The sequence below is a fragment of the Colius striatus genome, chromosome 15, assembly GCF_028858725.1.
Source record: "Colius striatus isolate bColStr4 chromosome 15, bColStr4.1.hap1, whole genome shotgun sequence".
Taxonomy (NCBI): Eukaryota; Metazoa; Chordata; class Aves; order Coliiformes; family Coliidae; genus Colius; species Colius striatus.
This window is the reverse complement of record NC_084773.1, coordinates 22,633,273-22,640,662: the sequence shown is the minus strand read 5'-3', so window position 1 is coordinate 22,640,662 and position 7,390 is coordinate 22,633,273. Positions and strand designations below refer to the sequence as shown.

Below are 7,390 nucleotides of genomic sequence, written 5' to 3'. Positions count from 1 at the left end.
GATAGGACTGGGATGGGACTCCAGGGGTGGGATGAGACTGGGATGGGACCCCAGGGGTGGGATGGGACCCCAGGGGTGGAACTCCAGGAGTGGGATGGGACTCTGAGGTTGGGATGGGACCCCAGGGATGGGATGGGATGGGACCCCAGGGATGGGATGGGATGGGACTCCAGGGATGGGATCTCAGGGGTGGGATGGGACCCTGAGGTTAGGATGGGACCCCAGGGATGGGATGGGATGGGACTGGGATGGGACCCCAGGGGTGGGATTGGACCCCAGGGGTGGGATATCAGGTATGGGATGGGATCCTGGGACTGGGATGGGACCCTGGGGATAGGACCCTGGGGCTGGGATGGGACCCTGAGGTTGGGATGGGACTTCTGGTACCAGGGCTGTGAGCTCCCAGTGCCCTCCCAGTCCCATTCTGAGACCCCCAGTGCTTTACTGGTCCTACTAAGACCTCCAAAACATACCCAAGAACTGGGTCGAGACCCTCCAAAAGCCATAGGAAGTGGGACTGAGTCCCCTCAAATCCATTAGGAGTGGGGTGAAGGCCCCAATACCCATCAGGAGCAGGGGCTAAGCCCCCCCAAACCCATCAGGAGTGGGGATGACTCTCCTCCCAAATCTATAGGGAGGCAGTTTGGGTCCCCCAAACCTATCAGGAGAGGGGGTCTAAGCCCCCCCATACCCATGGGAAACTAGACTGAGCCCCCTAAAACCCATCAGGAGTGGGGCTGAGCCCATACCCCAAACCCATAGGGAGCAAGACTGGGCCCCCAAACCTATCAGGAAAAGGGATTGAGCCCCCCAAAACCCATCAGGAGCAGGACTGGGCCCCCCAAACCCATGGTGGGAGTGGGGCTGGACCCCCCCACTCCGCTATGCCAACCTCCCCCCTTCTCCCCCCTCCCAGGGCAGGTCCAGAGCCGTCAGTGCATTGAGGCCGTCATCAAATTCGCCTTCGAGGAGAGGCTCTTCCTCATGGCTGATGAGGTGAGTGGGACCCTCAGACTCGGGGGGTATGTGAGGTGGACCCCAACATCTAGGTAACCCCACCAGTTTCCCCCCTCCTCCAGGTGTACCAGGACAACGTGTATGCTGAGGGTTCGGCCTTCCACTCCTTCAGGAAGGTGCTGACAGAGATGGGGCCGCCCTACCTGGACTCGGTGGAACTCGCCTCCTTCCACTCCATCTCCAAAGGCTTCATGGGCGAGTGAGTGACCTCCCACGGCCACCCCCACCCCGAGGTGGCCACCACAGGTCCTGGGGAGCCACAGAGTGGGGATGAGGATGGTGGAACCCCATGGGCCTCAAGGGTGGTGATGGAAAGAGGCTGGAGGTCCCGTGGGGTGGGGATGGTGATGCCATGGTCCTCTGGAGCCCATGGGGTGGAGATGGTGATGTCATGGTCCTCTGGAGCCTGTGGGGTGGGGATGGTGATGCCATGGTCCTGTGGAGCCCACGGGGTGCGGATGGTGATGCCATGGTCCTCTGGAGCCTATGGGATGGGGATGGTGATGCACAAAGAGGCCCCGTGGGGATGTTTATTAGGGTGGTTCTGACGACAGGGAGCCTCCAGGGGCATCTGATGTCAGAGGGTCCTGGTGCCAGGGGGGAAACTCCTCACCTTGTCCCCCTTAAAAGCCCCTCATGGCTCGGGGTGGACAGTGTAGACCTCGACCTCACAGAGAGTGAACTGCTCCTCCCGGCCCAGGATGGTGACGGTGACGTAGCGGCCGCGGAGGCCGTGGCAGCAGATGGTGCTGAGCGACCCAGGACTGGCATCTGTGATGATGCCACAGCTGCAGGGAGCAAACCACAGAATCATTTGGGTTAGAAAAGCCCTTTGAGCTGCTGGAGCCCAGCCCTGAGCCCTCACCCTGCCACGGCTACCACTGACCCACAGCCCTCAGCACCTCAGCTCCAGGGCTTCGGGGTCCCTCCAGGGCTGGGCACTCCCCCAGCTTCCCGGGCAGCCTGGCACAGCGGCTGACACCCCTCTCAGGGAAACAGTTCTGCCTCAGCTCCCGCCTCAACCTCCCCTGGGGCACCCTGAGCCCCTTTCCTCTTGGCCCGTCACTCACTAGCTGGGAGCAGAGACCGACCTCCAGCTCACTGCAGCCTCCTGGTAGAGATTTCACCACCAAAACCCCAATATTCTATCTTTTTGTCCAAATACCACCACAAAAACACTACTTTTTTTTCCCTCAAATCACCTCCCCAATTTTCCCCTCAGAACTCCACCAAAATCCCACTTTTTCCCCCTTAAAACTCCACCAAACCCCAACATTTCCCTTCAAAACTCACAAAAAGCTCACTTTTCCCCTCAAAACTACACCAAAGCCCAACTTTTTTGTCAGAACCCCACCAAAGCACCACTTTTCTCCTCAACACTCCACAAAAACCCATCTTCCCCTCAGAACCCCATCAAAAACCCACCTTTGCCCTCAAATATCCACCAACCCTCCACTTTTTCACTCCAAACTCCACTAAAACCACACTTGTCATCTGAAAACACCAACAAAACTCCACTTTTCCCCTCAAAGTTCCCCCAAAATCCCACTGGTGCCTCAGAACCCCACCAATCTGCATCTTTTCCAACTCAGCAGAACTCCAACGCCCCTCTTTTCTCCTTAAAACTCTACAAAAAACCCTTTTTCTCCTCAGAATCCCACAAAAAACCCACTTTTGCCCTCAAAAATCCACCAAATCTCCACTTTTTCACTCCAAGGTCCACTAAAACCACACTTTTCCCCTCAACACTCCACCAAAACTCCACTTTTCATCTGAAAACTCCACCAAAACTGCATTTTTCATCTTAAAACCCCACCAAAACCCCACTTTTCCCCTTAAAACTCCACAAAAACTCATTTTCCTTTCAGTGGACCACCAAACCCTCTCTTTTTTCCCTCAGAACCACAAGACACCCCGCTTTTGCCCCAAATATCCACCAAACCCACACTTTACCACTCCAAAGTCCACAAAATCCCACATTTGCCCTTAAAAATACACCAAACCCACACTTTTAATCTAAAAACCCCACCAAAACTCCACTTTTCCCCTCAAAGCTCCTCCAAAATCCCACTTGTTCCTCTTAAGTCCACCAAATCCCCACTTTTCTTCTCAAACCTCCACTTTTCCACTCCAGACTCCACCAAGCCCGCACTTTTCCCCTCAGAACCCCACCAATCTCCACTGTTCCCACTCACCAGACAACCAACCCCACTCTTTTCTTCTTAAAACTCCACCAAAACCCATTTTTCCCCTCAGAACCACACCGAAAACCTTTTACCCTCAAAAATTCACCAAATCGCCACTTTTTCACTCCAAACTCCACTAAAACCCCACTTTTCCCCTCAACGCTCCACCAAAACCCCACTTTTCCCCTCAGAACCCCATCAAAAACCCACTTTCGCTCTGAAAACCCACTGAACCTCCACCTTTCCACTCCAGACTCCACCAAACCCCCACTTTTCCCCTCAGAACCCCACAAATCTCCACTGTTCCCCCTCAGCAGACAACCAACCCCACTCTTTTCTCCTTAAAGCTCTACAAAAACCTTTATTCCCCTCAGAACCCCACAAAAAAAACACTTTTCCCCTCAACACTCCACCAAACCCCCACTTTTCCCCTCCAAGCTCCTCCAAATTCCCACTTGTTCCTCAGAAATTCACAAAACCCCTCACTTTTCCTCTCAAAACTCCACCAAAACTCCACTTTTCCCCTCAGAACCCCATTAAAAACCCACTTTGCCCTCAAAAACCCACTGAATCTCCACCTTTCCACTCCAGACTCCACCAAATCCCCACTTTTCCCCTCAGAACCCCACAAATCTCCACTGTTCCCCCTCAGCAGACCACCAACCCCACTCTTTTCTCCTTAAAGCTCTACAAAAACCTTTATTCCCCTCAGAACCACACCAAAAAACCACTTTTCTTCTCAACACTCCACCAAACCCCCTCTTTCCCCCTCAAAACTGCACCAAACCCCCACTTTTCCCCTCAAAACTCCAGTAAAACCCACTGTTCTTCTCAACACTCCACCAAAACCCCACTTTTCCCCTCAGAACCCCACAAATCTCCACTGTTCCCCCTCAGCAGACAACCAACCCCACTCTTTTCTCCTTAAAGCTCTACAAAAACCTTTATTCCCCTCAGAACCCCACAAAATCCCCACTTTTCCCCTCAACACTCCACCAAACCCCCACTTTTCCCCTCAGAACCCCACCAATCTTCACTGTTCCCCCTCACCAGACAACCAACCCCACTCTTTTCTCCTTAAAGCTCTACAAAAACCTTTATTCCCCTCAGAACCCCACAAAAAAAACACTTTTCCCCTCAACACTCCACCAAACCCCACTTTTCCCCTCCAAGCTCCTCCAAATTCCCACTTGTTCCTCAGAAATTCACAAACCCCCCACTTTTCCTCTCAAAACTCCACTTTTCCCCTCAGAACCCCATCAAAACCCCACTTTCGCCCTCAAAACCCCACCGAACCTCCACTTTTCCACTGCAGACTCCGCCAAGCCCGCGCTTTTCCCCTCAGAACCCCGCCAGTCTCCAGTTCCCCCTCAGCAGACCACGCCCCCACTATTCCCCCCCCCCCCCCCCAACCTGCAGAGACGCCAGTGCAGGGCTGCCAACGCGCTGAGCCTCAGATCGAACTTCCCGCTGCCGCCGCCCTTCAGCCAATAAGAAGGGAGGAAGCGATGACAGACACGGCGCAGCCAATGGGCGGGCGAGGATCGCAGGCGGCACCTAGTAACGACGCCGGGCCCGCCTTCCGTGGTGAAACTCTCGCTCTGATTGGCGGAGGGGCGGTGCCGGGGTGCAGTGCGCATGCCTGGAAGCGCGGCCGTGAAGGATCCGGCGGGAGCGGAAGGTGAGCTGAGGGGGGCCCCGGGGATTAGGGGGGTGAGGGCAGCTGAGGGGGGCCCCGGGGATTGGGGGGGTGAGGGCAGCTGAGGGGGACCCCGGGGATTGGGGGGGGCGTGAGGGCAGCTGAGGGGGGCCCCGGGGATTGGGGGGGGCGTGAGGGCAGCTGAGGGGGGCCCCGGGGATTGGGGGGGTGAGGGCAGCTGAGGGGTCCTCGGGGATTGGGGGGCCGTGAGGGCAGCTGAGGGGGTCCCCGGGGATTGGGGGGGGTGAGGGCAGCTGAGGGGTCCCCGGGGACTGGGGGGCGTGAGGGCAGCTGAGGGGGACCCCGGAGATTGGGGGGGCATGAGGGCAGCTGAGGGGGGCCTCGGAGATTAGGGGGGCGTGAGGGCAGCTGAGGGGGACCCCGGGGATTGGGGGACGTGAGGGCAGCTGAGGGGGACCCCGGGGATTGGGGGGCGTGAGGGCAGCTGAGGGGGACCCCGGGGATTGAGGGGGCGTGAGGGCAGCTGAGGGGTCCTCGGGGATTGGGGGGGCGTGAGGGCAGCTGAGGGGGACGCCGGGGATTGGTGGGGGTGAGGGCAGCTGAGGGGGACCCCGGGGATTGGGGGGCGTGAGGGCAGCTGAAGGGGGCCCCGGAGATTGGGGGGGCGTGAGGGCAGCTGAGGGGGGCCTCGGGGATTGGGGGGGCGTGAGGGCAGCTGAGGGGTCCCCGGGGATTGGGCGCGGGTGAGGGCAGCTGAGGGGGGCGCCGGGGATTGGGGGGGGTGAGGGCAGCTGAGGGGGGCCTCGGGTTTTGGGGGGAGTCAGGGCAACTGAGGGGTCCCCGGGGATTGGGCGCGGGTGAGGGCAGCTGAGGGGGGCGCCGGGGATTGGGGGGGGTGAGGGCAGCTGAGGGGGGCCTCGGGGATTGGGGGGAGTCAGGGCAACTGAGGGGTCCCCGGGGACTGGGGAGGCGTGAGGGCAGCTGAAGGGGACCTCGGGGATTGGGGGGTTGAGGGCAGATGAAGGGGACCTCGGGGATTGGGGGGGGTGAGGGCAGCTGAGGGAGACCCCAGGGATTAGGGGGTTGAGGGCAGATGAAGGGGACCCCGGGGATTGGGGGGGGTGAGGGCAGCTGAAGGGGACCCCGGGGATTGGGGGGGGTGAGGGCAGCTGAGGGGGGTTGAGGGGTGTGAGGGCAGCACAGGGGGGCCCAGGGAGGGAAGGGGGGTGTTGGAGATCCTGCTGTAGGCTTCCTTTATGGGGTGCTGGGGGTACCCCTCATTAAGAGGGGTGGGTCATGGGTCCTGCCCTGGGGTTCCCTATTGATGGGGAGCTGGGTTAGGAGTGCTATAGGGTGCCCTATTAATGGGGGATAGGGTTAGGAGTGCTATGGGATGTCCTATTGAGAGAGGGCTGGGTTAGGGGTACCCTATTGATGAGGTGCAGATCTAGGGGTGCTGTGGGGTGCCCTATTGATGGGGGGCTGGATTAGAGGTGCTATAGGATGCCCTATAGATAGAGGGCTGGGTTAGGGGTGCTCTAAGATGCCCTATTGATGGGGGCTGGCTTAGGGGTGCTATAGGATGCCCTATTGATGGGGGCTGGCTTAGGGGTGCCCTATTGCTGCGCGCCGCCCTCCGCTCGCCCTGCGCCCCCCTGCGCCTGCTCTGCCGCGACTTCCACGCCGAGGAGCTCTCCGTCTCCACCGTCGTCTCCCTGCTGGACTCCCTGGAGCCTGCCGCCGTCCGCAGAGTTGTTTCACGCTTCAACAACCTGGGGCTGGCGGGGCTGTGCGAAGTGCTGCCTCACCTCAGCCGCTTCCCCGCGCTGCGCAGCCTCAAGCTGCCCTACAGCAACGTGGACGTGCGCCGCACGGCCCCCGGGCACGGACGCCGGCATCCGCTGCTTGGCCGCTCACCTCCGGGCCCTGCCTGCCCTCAAGGAACTCGATTTGTACTCCTCCAGGCTTTCTGGGAGACTCAGGCAGCTCCTGGGGTAAGCTGCCCGCTGGGGGAGGGACCCCAAAACCTTCACACGCTGCAGCGGGAGCTGTGCCGGCTGCTGGCGAGCGCGGGTAGAGCAGACGCCGTGTGGGCGACCAGCCTCCAGCGCTACGGAGCCATCGACTAGTTCAGCTTGTAGCATCCCCCCCCCAGGGAAGCTTCACCTCGGGGCGCTGTGCCGGGCTCTGGGCTGTGCCACTCGGTTATGGTGAGTTCATTAAAGCCAACCCCACCTTGCCCGATTAACCCAAGTCCTCCTGGGATGCTTGGCAGGAGGAAGTGGCAGAGCTCAGCGGAGGGGATGGAGCTCTTCTGCTTTTAATGGACCAAGGAGAGAGCTGCCTGCTGTTCTGGCACACAGGGCACTGACCAGAGAATCATTACAGATGGAAAAGCCCTTTGAGCTGCTGGAGTCCAACCCTGACCCCACAGTGCCACAGCCACCACTGAGCCACGGCCCTCAAGCACCTCAGCCCCACGGCTCTGGGACCCCTCCAGGGCTGGGCACTCCCCCAGCTCCCTGGG

At 59.4% G+C, this 7,390-nt stretch overlaps 1 long non-coding RNA gene across 1 annotated transcript; it reads left to right on the top strand.

The window, feature by feature from the left end:
• Positions 1-4,840: 4,840 nt before the first annotated feature.
• Positions 4,841-7,111, top strand: LOC133626863 (uncharacterized). The gene is made up of 2 exons (XR_009819808.1): positions 4,841-4,884; positions 6,473-7,111. It is a non-coding gene; the product is annotated as an uncharacterized LOC133626863 (long non-coding RNA).
• Positions 7,112-7,390: the final 279 nt, after the last annotated feature.